Here is a 17,518-nt window from a genome sequence, read left to right on the forward strand (position 1 = left end):
ATGTCTATGTCATTTAAGTGAAAGGAACACACATTTGACAGTAGGAGCATGCATATTAAAATCTATGCAAAATTTCTGAGTAACTACAAAAGACAAAGTCTAGAGAAATGAAAAGTGCAGTCATATCAAGGTTTGTTTTCAGTTTAAAACTGGCACATGATCAAAAGACTTGAGACGCAGTTGTTGCTTGCAAATGGATAATTAGCCTGAAACACCTCTTAAGCTGTTCAGCCAGTAAATTTACTAGAAATAAAAGCAGAAAAAGATCTAATACAGCTCTTCTTACAAGCAACTGTCAAAGAGGTTTTTTAGGCATTTTTATCTATTCAAAGAGTAGACCTACTGCCAAACTGCCTGTATATCTTTCCTTTTTAAATAAAAAACTACTTTAAAACAATTTTGGGAGGTGTCAGAAACATAACCCATATAATAGAGCACAGAGACCTCTAAAGGCTTCTGAAATCCTTCATCCCTAGTAAAAGCCTTGTATCTTTCATTACTTTCCTTTTAGCTTCCTAGATTAGGGTTTGTATTTGGATTTCAGTCAAATTAGGCTTAATGTTCCTGGTACTGTCATAATTTCAAATATTTATGATTTTCCCAGTTCTGTCCCAAAACTTTTAAATTGTCCGTCTTCCTTGCAAAGTTACGTGGTTGCAGTAGAACACCAACTGCAGGTTCTCTGAAATTCATCTGAAATTACACTGAGGAAGATGCCATTTGTGAATTCTGCTTTAGCATATGTTCAGTATATAAAGTTATTTAAGTGCTGTACAATAAATAACACAGCAACATAAGCTTTCAACACATTTGGAAGTAGAGTCATAAAAACAGTCTTGTTTTGGCCAAAGTGCAAAAATTTATTCGCAACAAATGTTGCAAATAGGAAGCCACAAAATCCACTACAAAGACAGACAGTTCCGTAGCATTTTTGTGGCTCTTTCTCCAGAGTGATAATCAGAATTTTAAAAACTAGGCCATGTAATACCTGACCTGTTTGGTTCTCAGTGCCTTTTGTAGCCGTGTCCCCACGCTCAGCTGTAGATGAGACCCAGCAGCACAAGGAATAAGCCACAGCAGCACTTCTGGGCCTTCATTAACACAGAACCCAGGGTACAAAGGGCTCCACAGCAAGTGGAGAGGAAAATGGGTTTATGCTATCGGTACAGGCAATACGTTTTGAAGAGCTGGAGTGACTCCACAGTAATTAACTTCTTGGGATAATCGCTCACAGAGTAGCTGGCTTGTGGTGACTCCCAGGCAGGGATCTTGCAGAAGTGAGTAATTAGAACCTATTACAATAAGATTAAGATGTCTTTGCCTGAACAAGCATTGGATGTAGCATCATCCTTCAAGAAGAATGATGGGTGAAGGTGTTTGCTGCACTCCCACCAGTTCTTCTGGAAACTCTTAGGTGGAAACACCTCTGACAAAGCTGCAAAATTCATTCAGCGCTCGTGGGGACATTCTTGAGTTACACACGTGTGCCCACTTGATTGTGCAGTTGGTTGGTTATTTCAGGAACACATTGAGCAGGGCAGGTACCACTTTGGGTGGGAAGATCTCCAGGGGTAGTGACAGGAACACTGCTCCTGGCACATGATGGAGCACTTTGCCCGTGTCTGTCGCCAAAAGCAGTACTGGTAAGTTTTGGAGCACTGGGTGCCACCAACTCCCTGGTGTGATGCCAGAATTTTGCATGATGCCTGGGATCGTTTGAGGAGCTTGTAGTATAAGATGCCAGTTGGATCAGTGGCTTAGGCTTTGCATTTTGATCTACTGAAGAAGGCAATCTTCAGCCACATTCCCTTCTCCTCAGCTTTTGAGTCAAGAATTGAGGAGGGGGGAAGGACTAAAAATACATGGAAAACTCATAATGGTAACTCAGTTTTGAGTGCTCATTGAGCTCACATGGCTGACATTAAATCCCTCACAGTTGTGAGTAATTAAAAACTGTAGCTCAACCAATAAAAAGTGTTTGTAGGCAAAACCACAACTGGATCCTCCCTTGCAGGAAAACTGTCTGCTAAGGTCTGGCCTTCTATATTTGTTCATATTATATCTGAAGGCATCTCAGTTCAAATGGCTTCCTGATCAAAGATAACATATGGCACCAGAAAGAAACGAGTCTCTCCAGAGCTGCCGACTCATTGCACCTTCAGCACTGAATCACTGAATCACAAACTTTAAACTGGAATGTTACTGAAATGCCAAGTCTAATGCAGACACCAACACTAAACTTACTGAGCTCTGCCCAAAAATGGCAAGAAATCAAACCAAAGAATTCATAAGCTCTACAAAGAAGATCTGTGAAGAGTACTTTACCCTGGGAACAGTATTATCAACTTCAGTTCCAGTCTGGAAGTTCAGGAAACAAAGGAAACATTAGCAATTTTCTACTTTAAAAAACAAAGGGGAAACAAAAATCTTTGAATACAACTCTCTTTGTCAGTATCAGATTCATTCTACCAAGTCATCATAAACCTGTGTATTTCTGGTTACTGAAAGACTTGTGAGCTAATATAGGGGGAAAAAAATTCACTAAAGAAGTCAGAGTTCATCCATACTGTTCTTACAATGCGGATGACAAAAGGTAGTAATTTCAATTTCTTCATTTGGAATGGCACTCTCATATAGTTTGTTCTTTCTGCCCTGATTTACAGTATAAAACCCCCAAATTATAAAAATACATTTATATTTTAGCCTTTTTGGATTTGCTATATTTTTTGTTACTTTATCAGGCCTTAAATCCTAGGAATGCCTTTCTCTGACTGAAAGAAGAAAATACCCTCTTACGTACCCATGCAAAAAGAACATTTAGTATTCAATCCTTTTTGCTGCAAAATCAAATTCCCCCAGTGGAACACAAAAAGGAGTCAACAACAGACATACATTTCAAACACATTACACAAGTGATTAAAGAAAAAAGGGAAGAAATCTAAAATAAACCTACTTGCAAATAAACCCCCTGTGCACAATCCCTTGAGATTTTAGAGTGGGATAAATATGTTTCAGACTGTGCCACTAATGTGACGTTTTAATGGTGTGAGATAGATAAACAAAACTTCTTAGAGATAGATAATAAATGATAGAAGTCTGCTATAAAATTTAAAGGCCCAAATAAACAAATATGCATTGATCTTTTTCTGCCAAGAGGGGACATCTCCCCAAACCTGGTGATGGATGCAATGGAGTTGAGAATATTGTCACTTTTTTTCCGGACAATGAAGCAAAAACCACGGAAATCAGCAGGAGAAGCAGGCAAGTTTAGCCACCACATTTGGCTACATATATTTATATCCTATAAATACACAGGCAACATCTAAACAAGGATATAACTGTCACCTCCTTTGTAAGAAAATGATTCGTTGTGCTATGCTAATAACATACGCTGAAGTAGTGAGGAATCAGAATTGATTTTCATTAAATAATACCAGAACGTGATTCCACACATCAGGAATAGTATTTTCTGCTGTAAATGTGCAGCAAAGATGTTTGCAGCCAGGGATGGTAAATACAGATCCAGGGCATTATGCAGCATCTTGTCCAATCCAGTTCCCAGCGAGGGCAGGAGAGGAGGACACGGAACATGTTCTGAGCTATGATGGCTGATGCTGATAAAGGAAGTGGCTGGAACTACTCCTTGGATGAGCTCACTTCATACTGTGAGCATGATGCTATCACAGAAGTGCTTAAAATGAAAGCCAACACAGACATTCCCGTTACTTTGCTTGACTTGAAAAAAAAAAAATCATTTACATTGAAAGCTTTGTCTTCATTCTTATCACGAAGCGTGAGTTACACAATATGTCATCACAGGAATTGCACATCCCAAGAAAAAGCTTTTGATTTCCTTTAATTTAAAATGAGACAGAACTGGGTCAATTTGATATACCATCACGACTGCTTTGTTTATCAACAAAGACCATGTACTATTGCCCATAACTCAATTTTAAGAGCATATTATCTAGCAGTTTTATAATAAAGGTTGTTTTTACTACTGGAAATTATATAAGCTTGGACATGGATAACATTCAACATTATCAACTGGGAGGCACCAGAGTTATGATTTCTAGGCACAAGTCATAATTGGATTGGAAGGCAAAGTTCAAGAAAACAGTAATACTCTTGTGTATTAACAGAAGGCCTGTTCTGCTCTGTAGTGCACTACCCAAGGCTATTTCCTTCCTTAATATTAAAATTCTAATCAGCCTTCATTTCATCTGCAGAAATTTATGAGTTAGTCCAAGTTCTGTGTATAGATTTAGAAACAAACAGACCTGGAATATGAGACCCAGCATGTTATAAATTCTCAATTCAACTATAAAAATCTGTACATGCACAGGGGGAGAATGTTTAAAACACACTGAGTTCCCCACTGTGCCACACAGTAAATTATTGCTATGAACCCTGCAAATGTCTTAGTCTCTAAATACAGCTGTATTAATTCCAGATTTGATATTAAGATCCTGGATATCAAACCCTAAGGAAACTAGACCCACTGTAGAAGAAATGAAATTGGAGAACTATAACCACAAGAAGAAATTCTTCACAAATTTGCCTTCAGCAGTGCTTTCCAAACTGTGGGGCACTCGCTGCAAGCAATGTGCCTGTTTATTCTAAGTGGCTTGTAAGAGCTGCCAGAAAACCTGAGCATGTTCTCCTAAGCACTGCTGCAGTTTAAGTCAGTGCCTTTGGCAGGATCTGTGTTTGAGGACTTCCAGCATACTGGAAAGTAAGCTGCTGCTTCTAAACAGAGAAAATAGTTAGCTCACTCAAACCATTAGCTGTTGTGGGCTTTTTTGCTCCCAAGGAGGCACCTCTGACTTGCATATCCTAACTCAAAACTAAGCCAACAGCAAAGAAAAGGAAAAGGATGTCTGGGAAACGTGACAAAAGAATGTTTACCCTGCAAGGTAAATCAGGGAAATGGCTAGAAGGGCAGAATTACAAATCTAAATCCTTGAGTCTCCAAACAAAACATTGAAACATCAAGCTCACTCTTCAAAGAGCAGCAACAAACCCTGAAGATCACAAGTGCGAGGGTACGTGTCGTCTTCATGCCTCGATGTAGCTCGAGAGTAGGTATTTATGTCAAAACAAATGGGTGGGCCACTGAGAACTGTGATGTGGCAAATCAACCACACCACTTCCTTCTGGTTGCAAAATCCCATTCTTCTCTTCTGTCTCAACAACACGTTCAGCACACCTCCAGCTTCTCCCTGCTCGAGCACCAGAGCACTCACCATCCTCTCCCAGAACTCCCTTCTGCAATCCTTCACTTCTGTTAGACAGTGCAAACCTTCCAGTCAGGAACCTCTGCTACTGACAACAGACTGCTCTGTGTCCCAGCAGCAGGCTAGCTGAGAGAGAACCACGTGCCATCGGGCAGGTACCAGCACGGGAGGCAGTGCAGGTATCCCAGCGTCTGGAGGTGGTCACGTTCCTGCTCCTGGCAGGAAAGTGCCCACGTTCAACTCGCCCAGCGAGCCAGGGGCCAAACGCGTCCCCTCCTGGGAGCTGCCCGGCCACACATGGTGCCATCGAGCTGTCAGCAGGTCACAGAAAGTGCTCTTCAGCCATCAGCTCTGCAGCTCTGACAGAGACCTGTGTGAAATGTCAGCTCTGTGTGTGTGCGAATATCAGTAAAGTCAGGTCAGCCTACGAGGCTGGGACATAGCACAGGCTAATATGGGATAGGTTAAATCTTAGTGACCATGTCAAAAACAAACAAACGAAAAAAAAAAGGATGGTTAAGTGCAAGAAACTGATCCAGCTGGTCATGGAACCACTGCTAAGGCATTCAGCCAAGTCCCTGGGCCATAGCATTGCCTCCAGACACCAACACCAGCTTTTAAATCCAGAATGCCTCCACTGCCTTACACTAAACTCACAACCAGTTTGTTGCAATATCCTGGGAGGGAGAGGAGGCAGAAGGAGGAAAAGAAACCTCACTCATGCAGTTTGGCAGTAAGGAGAATTGCCCAAAATCCATCAAGCAAAACTGCATGTAAATTGTAAGGTAACTTCCAGTATTTGAATACAATTTCCTCCACACTTTTCCACTCTGTAAGACACACCTGGCAATCAGAAGCAACTCTGCGGGTGCCCTCACACTGATCCACCTGCACATTATCAACACACAAATGTTGATTTGCCAAACTTAGCATCCTGCAGATGCTGTTCCAGCAGGTGCTGCTGGGGCTACTTCTATTTCAGACTGCACAAGCAGTTCAGTGACTGGCCAACAGCTCTAAACAACATTTGGGAAAGCATCCCAGCTCCCAAACTTTCTGTTTAGTCCCTCTGAGCATCTATGGATAATTAAATAAGAAAATTTACAAAATACCACAACAAACAAGCAGTTGTAGAAAGTGGAAGTTAAGAATGTTGTTAGATTATTACATCTATAAACTTAATCATAAAAGAATTCTACAAATTAGAGCCTGTAAATGAGAATCTTCATTTACATAACAAGCAGCAAGAAAAATCTCACAGGACGTATTAGCAATTGAGACAGACCTCCAGTGACTGGGTGCACTGGCCACCCAGTCACCTTTTGGGTGATTTCTCACTTCTGCTGTGTCTCAGTCTCTTCAATAAAAGGGTGGGTTTGCAAATGCTGCGGAAGGTTTGGGAGTTTTTTGTATTTAACAGACTAAAGCCATAGCAAAGACTGCTTCTCTCTCTCTTTTTTTTTTTTTTTTAATTTATTTTACACATCTAAAGCACACAATCAAGTATCTTTAGAAAGGACATGGCACAGCTTTTATTCTGACTGCTTACTCTAGATGAGTTACTCTTAAAAAAATAATTTACAAAACAACAAAAAAAAAAATCCTGCTCAACAGATAAGCACATAAATTTCACCAGAAGACAAAATGCCAAAAGTAACAAGGACTTACAGGGAGCTGACACACTGTACTTGTGAACCTAGAACTGAAAAGTTTAATCTCATATTAAAATGGACTAAAATAAGATTTCTCTAATGGAATAAGTTACAAAGAAAGACACTAAACTCTGACATTAATATTTACTATTGTGGAGAGCAGATGTACGGTAGTGAAGGCAGCATCTGCCACTTGGAGACCAGCTGAATGACTTCAAATCTGGCACTTGTGCAAATCTGGGTCTACTATAACATAAAAATATTAATTGAGAAGTGTATCAAGTTAGGCTTGTCAGCCTTAATATTTTCTGGTGATTTGAATGGGGCCAGAGAATAAGATAACTATCTTTACAAATCCAGTTGGCTTTACTTCAAATGCAGAAGCTTGTTTCTAAGCTGCACAAGAACAGGAGCCCTGTAAAATCAAATTTTGAATGCAAAGCCAACCCAGTTCTGTTCATCATCTTGTACTCTCTGAATCCTGTCTGCAGCAACAGTTTTTGGTAAGCTCAGTGTACTTCCCTGAAATACTGTACAACATACAATTATTTTTGTAAGAATTTGGGGTTTCTTTTTGTATCAGAGCTACACTCATCTCAGGGACAATCTCTAATTTTTTATTTAAAACAAGTTTTGATTTTTTAAGTTTACACTAATGAAATATTTTCATTGGCACTGATAAGCTAAGGATTACTGGAGCTTCCTTTGCAGCTTTTAGGGAGTTTTTTAATCAAGCTGGTCAGTATTCCCCATTTACCAGCGCAGATCAGCTTAATTTTGTTTAGCAGCTAAAACTTGGAGCGAACAACGGTATTTTCAAAACAAATACATCAAGATAAATTAAGCAAGGGCAGTTGTGGTTCATCTGAATCATATGGCTCCAAATTTCAAATCTAAGCTAAGGAAATAGAGGTTATGACATCCTGCAGCTGCGACAAGTCGTGTTCATAAAGCAACATTAAATCAAGACCACTTGGCCAGTTCAGGCAGTTGCTCGTGTGGAAGTGAAAGATCCCATGAGACCATTAAAAAAAAGAAAGCTTCTGGTGTCCCAGCCAAACTCCCTTTCCTTCACTTAATGCTACCAGGGACTAAGTTTCTTCAGAGCAAATGACCGTGGAAGGTTGTTGGCAAGTAACCGCTACTGATTTATTTACATCCAATAAGAGGGAATAGGAATCAAACACTCGGCAAAATACACGGGCGAGTAAATTACAGATGGTCGTTGCATGCTACAGAAGTGCCTGGAGCCAGCCCCTTGGTACTCTGGTTTTCAGAAAGATCCTTTGGGTGATTTGATTCACCATAAGGCCAGGCAAATGCTCACATCAGCACAGGGACACATCAGCGCAGCGAGAAGCATCAGGAGCTTCAGTGAGGCAGTGGCATGGGTGCTGCAAGTTTGGGGCACACCACCACACAGATAAAAGTTTCCATTCAGCAGGGAGTCTCAGGATGGAAGAAAGGATTTGGTCTGGAAATGCCATTTTCCAGTCTCCCGTTCTGCAGCATTCATCCCTGGAAGTAAGGCCAGGTGTGATGGAGCTCTGAGCAACCTGGTCTGGTGGGCCCACAGCAGTGGGGCTGAAATAGATGATCTTTAAGGTCTCTTAAAACCCAGGCAGTTCTGGGATTCTATGATGTTATGATCTGTTTCTTGATACAGTAAGTACTGGAAAAAATACCTGAGAGTTGGCATTTTCAGTTAAAGCAGATGGAAGAAGTCTTTTCCAAAATTTCGTGAGAGAGAACTGGTGGCTGAAACAGAGGGATCATTCAGTGCTCTCCTGAGTACCAGAAAAAAAAAAAAAAAAAAAAGTGTCTGTAGTTTTTCCCTTTTTCCTTTTTGTTTTTAAGCAGGGAGGAAGCCTGAAACAGTAGTAGTGATTGGGGAGTTTCATGACACTATCTGGATGCCAGTGTCATGCTGTGTAAACATGTGGATCCATTAGACAATTGTTGGAAGCAGTGAATTCCAAATTTGATCTAGTGATAAGACTCCTGCTGTTTGGAAAAAAAAAAAGATGGGTTGTGAAACCACACAAGGAAAACACTTCAGACCTCTTAAAAAAAAGAAAAATGCAAAGCACAGCATGAACAATCACGTCCTGGATGTCCTGCAGATCCCAGCCTCTGGAGAGTCCAGACACACAGAAAAAACACCTGAGCTCTTGGCTTTTCAACTTTGTAAAACTTAGTCCAACCTGAAAGGATAAAAATATTTGCATAGAGAAAAATTCACGTCCACATGCAGACTACAAAAGACTTCCCTTGTTAAACAACGATCTGCACCAGTGATTTATATCTTCTTGCACATTTCTTGTGCAAGCTACTGCCGGAGCTCTCTGGTATTCCCAGCAATGCTGGCTGGGGAAGGGAGTGGTACTTAACTGCCTTCCTTTGGTTTGTGCTGGCAAAGCAGCACTTCTTGCTTTGTAGTACTTAATGGGCTAAAACACACATTAAAATTAACTCCTTCATTAGCTACATAGCTGGTACTCCTTATCACTTTCATTTTTCTAAATTATAGCACTGCAAAATTTTATGTTCTGATTCAGAACTCTGTACAATTAATACAACACATGAATTATATTTGTTATAATATAAAACACAGGCCTCATGAATAAAAGTATAATTACACATGACCTTTGAAATCATACTCCATTCTTTAAGCTATCTAGAAATAACTATGCTCATTCTGCCCATGCCACAATTTCATTTCGAACTGATTAAGCAGCATTTTATTCCACTCAAGTTGCCTACATTAAAACAAAAACCAGTGAGTTCAGCTCCCAGCAAAACTGCAAACCCACTTTAAGGCTGTCACTATAGAACTTGTTATTCATCTCCACAGATTTACAGATGTGAAGAGCCATGTGTATAGCTCAGCATTTCCATTATGATTCATGTTGTGATTTAATCAATCCTGAAACGTTATTTACTACATAAAAGAAGTTGTACTTCAACAGCAAGGATCAGAAAGGAAGAAAATCAATGCAGAAGGGCTACTGAGGAGCTAAGGAGGAAAGCAGTGAGTCACACGTTATCTTGGGAAGCTGCAGCAGGTCAGCAGTAGCAAAGCTTCTCTTTGGAGACTGCTGGGTGACCACAGAACCTTTCTCTAACCCAGCCCCAAGAGCTCTATGAGCACACAGCAGTGGTCCTCGGAGTGCAGATCTCAGTGATGCACCTCTCTATGTGTGTCTCGGTGACAGCTATGCATATAAAGAAACTTGTGCAGTTTTGCCAGCTGAATTCAACAATTCACATGTCTAATTCTAGTGACATCCATGCTCACGTGGAGATGAGGCCACAAGACACAACAGAAGCCCTGAAGGACTGCATTACTCAGGGGGAACCATCTCCTGCAGCCTGTCCTTACACAGCTGGAGCTCCCAGATGTGTCCCAGCTGTGTCCAGGTGGGACTTCAGCAGCGAGAGGCACCAGGAGCAGCTCTCCACAATCGGTTTCTGCTCTAAAGCACAGGGCAGCTGTCCCAGTGCGTCCCTGATCGTGACTTAAACTGGCATGGAAGTATGAACAGAACAGCTGCTCCTTCTTTGCATGGATCTGTGGCAGATTTATTTTTGTTCTTGAAAAGTGAGGCCAGCCAGAGACTGATGAGCCAGCCACTGCTGCAGGGTTTTACAGCCACCAGAGTCGGTGTTGGGCATTTCCACCTGTGTGGCCCATCACAAAGACACATTAGCCATGGAAATCCCTTTCTCTTAAGATCAAGACCACATAAAATAGTAACAGTTTGTCCTTCTATTTACTATTCTCCATTGAACTATGAAACTAAAATTACAAGCAAAATACTGGTTGCACTGTTTGTTTTCCTTGGGCCCTTAAATGCCAACCACAGGATGTCAAACAGAGGGCAGAGAGAGGCCAAGGAGAGCAGGGGAGCCCTGACTGGAAAATGTGGTAGTAACAACCATAACTGGTGCTGATAGTAGACAAAAAGTGGATCAGAATGAGATCAGATCTTTTACAGACCAGCCTCCATCTCTCAATAAAACTTTAATACAAAAAAGAATTAAGTGGCACAGGCAGCTATCTTAAAAATTTTTTCCCAGATAAAGTATTCCACTTACCTCAAAATTCAGTCATAATTAAGTACCTTTGAACAAGTTAACATTTCTTTTTAGGTGAAAAGTCATCTACTCTTATTAAAGTTTGCCTTTCTCTACAAATATTACTGTTCAATCATTAATCTCAGCTCAAACCTCTAATTCCTTATGTATGCCTGTTTATACTTTTTTTTTTTCCTACTGCAATACATATGGAAATCAATGCTTTAGTTATTTTTTCTTCCCCTTTAGATAAGTTGCATCTGCATACTGAAATAATGGTTACAAATTTTGAGTGGATAGATATATTACACTTCTTACAATGCAATAAAATATAATTCTCTATATTTTTCCCCATAGCATGCAAAGGGGCAATCACATATGAAATTAAATTAATGTGACACTGCATGACAAACCCATCACTTATTACAATAACAAACCAAAGCGACATTTATCGTGGTATCATATTACAGGACAAATATTTCATATTGGGTCTGCTACATGTCAGTTTTAACCCACCAAGCATGACATTTCTAATGAGGAGAAGGAAGTTATGGTTCTATTTTTAGATCAATCTACAGCTTTTATTCAAGATCTTCAGTTCATCTCACAAGTATAAATAAAACTATCAGCCCCACTGTGAGGCGTTACAACAGCAACCATGAACAATTATGTTACAGAGTCTCTAATCACTGGATGAAAACACTGGGTATTGTAAATGGTACTCAGAGATGGTACAGGGAGATGCAAGACAAAAAAAAAAAAAAAAATGGAAGTGATCTATATTTATCAGATTTGATTAGATTTTAATTTCTTTGAATCACCTAGAAGTAACTTTCATCTTTTTTTGTTTGTTTGTTTTCTCCTCCCAGTGGCTCCATCTCAGACTGACATTCTCCTGGGCTGCACCTCATGTAAGTAGAGCTGTAGCAATACAGTGTGATTATTATTGTGCATGCTTATTTCATCAATGTAAAACTGTGAAAATCTTTACCAAAACTGGGACTTCTACACCTGCTATTTACTTCTGTAAAAAGGTACTGGAATAGCAAGTCCTGACTGAAGATGTAGCTAGGATAAATGATATTAACTCTCAGATTGTCCTTCTCAAAGATCACAAACCAGCCACCTAAACAGTCTCATAAAGTTACATTCATTTTACTATATCTTTCTAAGTCTGTGAAATCTGGACTCTGTGAAGTGTCCCATCATCCTTGAGGCACTCCAGGGCTCTTTGCCAGACAGGGAAACCTCTGGAGAAACAGCCTGAGGGCACTGAAGGTTTAATTGGCATTACTTCTGCAAACACAAGAAGGAATGGAGGCTGCAATGCCTTCCTGGGAGAGCATCCTGACAGTTCAACTTGCCCTGGAAGCCCACAGCCCATGGGGACGAGTTTCATTAACAAAAGCTGATCAGGAGAAAGGCAAAGCCAAAGCCAAGCCCCTCTTGTCAGGGAAGATGCACCTTTGGGAAAGACTTCTAATCTAAACTTAATTTGTTCAGATTTAAAGGACAGACCCAAAACCTCACCCTGTCTTCTCCAAGTGGCCAATTAATTCCATCCACGTGAGCACCGATGGTGCAAACACCACCAATACTCTGAGGGGTATTTGCACACAACAAAAGAACGTGTTTGGGTACAAGGTGTGGCACCTGCACAGCGTGGAGAGGAACGGGGGACTTGTGCAGCCCAGTCTAAGGAGCAAAGGATGAGAAGCCAGGAATTATTTAACGTTAATTCCAGCTCTGCCAGTACCAGCTGCTGTTCTGTTGCTCTCAGCAGGTCGCCTCATCTTTTTTCATATTCTCCCATGTACAATAAACATTTTGGTGCCCAGCGTCCAACTCCCAATTTAACGTTCTGGTCATAAATGCACTGCCTCCCTTTACTTTGATAAAGTACAGTCGGCATCAATAGCAATACTTTTTAAAAATATCTTTCCAACTATTGTGAAACAGGAGCTGACTGTTTATGGAGTACTTATTTTTTATGTCAGTTTACCATAGGGCCTCTTTAGCCACAGGCTTACAGCTGGAGGCCCCAAGGCTTTTTTTGGGAGTGGAAACTTTTTGAGTTCAGCTCTTAACAAATTTCCAGCCTGCAGTATGTTTTTCGTTATTCTACATGGTGTTATAATAAATGATGCACTTCCTCCTTCATTTTATGATTTTTTTCTTTAAACATGCAACAATTTTTCTGTGTCTGTTTTTTATTACTTTCAATATACTCAACCACACTAATCTTAGAGACCGTGTATAAAAACAGAAAAGATATATTAATAAGATATCAGCTACAGCAAGACAAGCTTTTAAGTCTAAATTCTTCACTGAAGGCCAGTCATAAACCCATTACATATATGCAGCTCCACGGGCAACCACTCCTTTAAGAGGCTATTGCTAAAAAACCAATCTGTTATTGGTTTACCAAAACCTAGAGCTGGTATAGAAACAGCTTTGCCAACATATTCACATGCAAGATATTCAGCTGAAAAAGTCTGATCCCACTGGCAATTCTCCACTACAGGTCCCACTGTATGTGTTTGCCTGCTTTAAATATATTTTTATATAGTTAATACAGCCTTCCTTCTATATTTTTCCCTCTCTCTGTAATTTTTAATAAGAATGTATTCCAGGGGCTGACAGCACCAGGAAAACCAAGCTATGCCAACAAGAAGAGATTCCAGTCAAACATCATCATGTCTGGCATACTGTGTTTCATTTACAAATCTTTGATTTCCAAATGAATGGCAGTTCAAAGTCCACATGAAACACAGATACTTTCTGCTTATGTACATAGAGATTGTTAGAGATTAAACCACTTTTAATTAAAGACTTCAGCAGGTGTCAGTTCATGGTAGTCTCTGAATTTGGTTTAGAGAAGATGTATGTTCCACAGTTACGAAGCAGCACATTAAATACAAGCAGAATCAAAGAGACTTTCCTAAACAAAGCCAAGAAAAGCTACTTTGTAAGAGGGTTTGAAGTTTGCTGCTACTCATCTGTCATTTATGGAACATCACAGACTTACTTGGGAAGCATTTTAGAACACTTAAAAATAAACAAACCCCCAGAAAACAGCCCCATGAGACAGAGCCCCAGGCCACACAAGATGTATTAATTTCAGTGAGGTTTTGCTGTGCCTCTGTATACGCATCTAACTACCCAGAGTTAATCTGCAGTATCAAGGCCCAAACCAGATAATTTAAGAGCATTCTGGACTCAAATAACCAGAGTTTAAACATGGAAATGGAACTCCTTCCAAGTAGTTTTTCTCTACGTCATACTTCAGAGTGAGAGCAATATGAGGGGTAGCCTGTTTCTCCATTACTTAAAAGATTCTTCATTTCTTTTTTAAAAGGAAATCCAAAGATTAATTTAAAGCCATCTGATGAAAATACCTTAATATTTACCTTCATATTTTGTTGTAATATATAGTGAATTCAAGTGATTTCAAAAGTTATCCTGGATGCTTCTCATTTCAAGACGTCAAATATTGGCTCTCAGAAATTTCCATTACACATTGTCTGACAATATTTGCTGCTCTGGAGTACATGAACTGACTTTTAATTCTTACAGAGGTAACGATAATAAACTTTGTAGAAGTTGGGCACAGGTGACATTTTAGAATTTCATATTTATTGCAAGTCCCTCCTTTCCATGTTCATAAAGGAAGTGTAAAAAATGGTTAGAACTGCCAAATGTATAAATTCTCTTGATCCTTTCATCAGTTATAGCTACTCTCAGACTGGTCTCCTAATCACCCTTTAAAAATGAGGGCACCACAACATCCTGGCAGCAGTGTCACAGCTGACACCTGAGGACAGTAAAGAAGCACACCTGTAATCCTGGGATTTTGTAACTAGAAAATCACAAACTGAAGTCCCAAAACGGAGAGCAAGCCTTTACAGAGCTGTGGGAAGGAAAAAGTGAGGCAGGCAGAGCCGGGGATCCACCAGCTGACAGTCAGGGGGATGCAGGATTGCCCAAAGACCAGAACAAAGGCTGCTGACCAGCCAGGGCTGTATCTGCAGCAGTAAAGTACCAGCCTACATCCCAAATGCTGCTTTATGGATGCCACAGCATGGCTGCAAAGGCGAAGTTTAAAGGTGGCACAGCATGGTTAACATGAAAGCACTATTTTTGGAGCTTCAACTGATTCCAAAGCAAAGACTTAACAGTCATGTATAAACCAGCTTTCCCTTTTGCAGTTACTTTCCCCTACTTCTTTACTTATTACAATATTGCATACAGAGAAATCTGAAAAATAAAAAATGGTAAAAACCAAGTTTTGTTTGATTCAGCAATCAGGTTCAAATCTAGAGTAACCATGAAGGCTCAAATTACAAAATATCCACCAGTGTAACCAAGAGTTGCGCACTGCTCCTGGATTTTATCAAGTTGGCTGCAGGCAGTGTAAGGAATCTCCCTTAGGCAGGAAGGAAAAATGCCTAAATTCAGGTGAGATTCTTTTGTGCAGCTATGGCAGGCACAGGTTAGTGACAAAGTGGGTCTTTGTATGGCTGCTCTACCTCCAGCTTTATTTGCTGGGAACCGGTTATGTAACTAACACAAAAGAAAATAACCATTTCTGGGTTGTTTTCCTTTGCAAGCCCTGGGCTGCCAGGAGGAACTGAGAATTCAAAAGCAGCTTCCCTTCTGTTGCTCTTTTGGGTGTTTCTCTTTGAAGTGGCACCCTGAGTGGCTGCTCATTCACCAGTTTTGAAGGTAGCCTTTAAAGCAATACTTTCCCCCCTTCAAGCTTAAGTACAGAAACATACAATTAATTAAGCCAAGTTAGTAGTGTTATTATTTCAGCCTTTTATTTCTACTTGGTGTCAGACTCTTAAGACGAAAGGACTCTTTGTAGTAGGATTTCAGACACTCTGGGGAAAATTATGAACTTTAAGACTGATCTGATCTGGTTCGTGCAACACACGAACAATCTAAGGAAACCATTTAGCTATTCCTTAATGGAAAATTCTTCTAAAATCCAGAATCAGAGTCAGACTTTGCAGTGTTACTGTGCTGGATTTAACTGATGATTTAACCCTTTGTTTCAATATGCTATTTTTAAATCACTTTTTTTCCCATTAAAGGAAGACTCAGGCTAAAATACTGAATTTTTAGGAAGTAGATTTCCTGGCTAGGAAATCTTTGGTAACAGATAAATGAACCACTAACCTGCCAAATGGCTCAAAAGCAACAAAAATTGCATCTATTGCTGCTTGTAATTTAGTGGCCAAACACCGCATTACTGTTTCCAAATATTTTCCTGGTGTGAAATGTTTGTAAACCAATCTCTTGCGCTGTTGCTGAGCTCCAGGAACATTCTCTATGATAGTTTTAGTCCTTAGCTAAAAAAAAAATTCCCATAGTATTAAAAATTACTACGGAGAAAAGTTCTCAGTGAATCTGGCTCACTCCCATGTCCACACACTGTGTGTGTTGTTTATTTTCATTCTTTGAGCATGGGATTTTATAGCCACAATTATCTCATTTTCTCATAATACAAACAGTCCAACTTTCATTCATTAAGGTCAACATTTTCATTGTATTCTTCCTCTGTTTTTTTTTCTTCCCTTTAAAATTTGCTATGAACAATAAATACAATAGATTTATGCTATCAAAATACCTCCTGGGGTAGAGATTTATTCATAAATTGTTTTTTCACATGAGCATAGATCAAAAGTGGCAACAGTAAAATGGACAGCTAGAGGAAATGATGTTTTAACTCCATTTCCATTCCCCATAACCTTCAGAAGAAATCTACAATCATGCAACCTCACCTTCGAAGATTTTTGTGTAACAATTTTCTCCAAAATCTGGAAGGCTTCAAGAAGTAATGTGCAGCCAAGCAGATTTGAGAAGCTGGTAGCACTTCATGGTCAGCTGGCTGTGAAATCCCACTCACTTCCAAACTCTGGAGCTTGCAAACTTGGTGCTTTACAACTTTTTTAAAGGGCTGAAGGGTGGGAGACTGCAGCCAAGCTTTTATCAAGGAAGACAGTAACACCCTGGACTTTTTCCCTTGCTTGTGCTTTCTCCTGCTTCTCCTGTGCTGCAAAGTGAGCTTTAGTGGCTTCAGCCTGTCCTGTAAGCTTCACAAAATACACCAAGAGGGTTAAAGCCCTTCCTCCCTCCCCACCACCTGAGGGCTGCAAAGGAAAGGGCTGGTAAGAGGAAAAGGTCAGGGGCTGTGTATTATATCCTGTATGTTTGGATTAGCCCACAATAGCTAAATAAACTGATCTGATGTCTAATGACATTTTCAAACAGTAGCTAATAAAATTAGCCAAAGTATGCAGAGACAAAGGATGCACACAGACTCGCCAAAAAACATCTCTAATACATCCGCACAAGCAATGACCCAACGGAATTTCAGCAGTTTGGCCACAGCAATCAGGGTCAAATCTAAAGGAACTCAAGTTAAAAAATCTGCTGACTAGAAAAGACAAATACTCCCACCTTGCCGCTCCTGTTGATATGCAACTATCAAGTTTTTTGCACAGAACCATGTTTTTGAAACAGAATCATGGTCTTTTCAAAAGAAAA

General features: G+C 40.0%; 2 protein-coding genes across 5 annotated transcripts in view; one reads left to right on the top strand and one right to left on the bottom strand.

The window, feature by feature from the left end:
• Positions 1–17,518, bottom strand: part of C15H7orf50 (chromosome 15 C7orf50 homolog) — a 122,117-nt gene that overhangs the window by 42,976 nt on the left and 61,623 nt on the right. The window lies entirely within an intron of this gene.
• The window catches only part of GPR146 (G protein-coupled receptor 146), a 46,341-nt gene that overhangs the window by 10,367 nt on the left and 18,456 nt on the right, over positions 1–17,518 (top strand). Inside the window, exons 2-3 of one of the 2 annotated variants that reach the window (XR_005703185.2) lie at positions 11,836–11,877; positions 12,470–12,825. The gene's annotated coding sequence lies outside the window, so the exon portion shown is untranslated. Of the gene's footprint in view, positions 1–11,835; positions 11,878–12,469; positions 12,826–17,518 lie in introns of those variants that run through there. The other variant, XM_040078860.2, reaches the window with a different exon arrangement.

Source organism: Hirundo rustica, chromosome 15 (assembly GCF_015227805.2).
Source record: "Hirundo rustica isolate bHirRus1 chromosome 15, bHirRus1.pri.v3, whole genome shotgun sequence".
Classification (NCBI taxonomy): domain Eukaryota; kingdom Metazoa; phylum Chordata; class Aves; order Passeriformes; family Hirundinidae; genus Hirundo; species Hirundo rustica.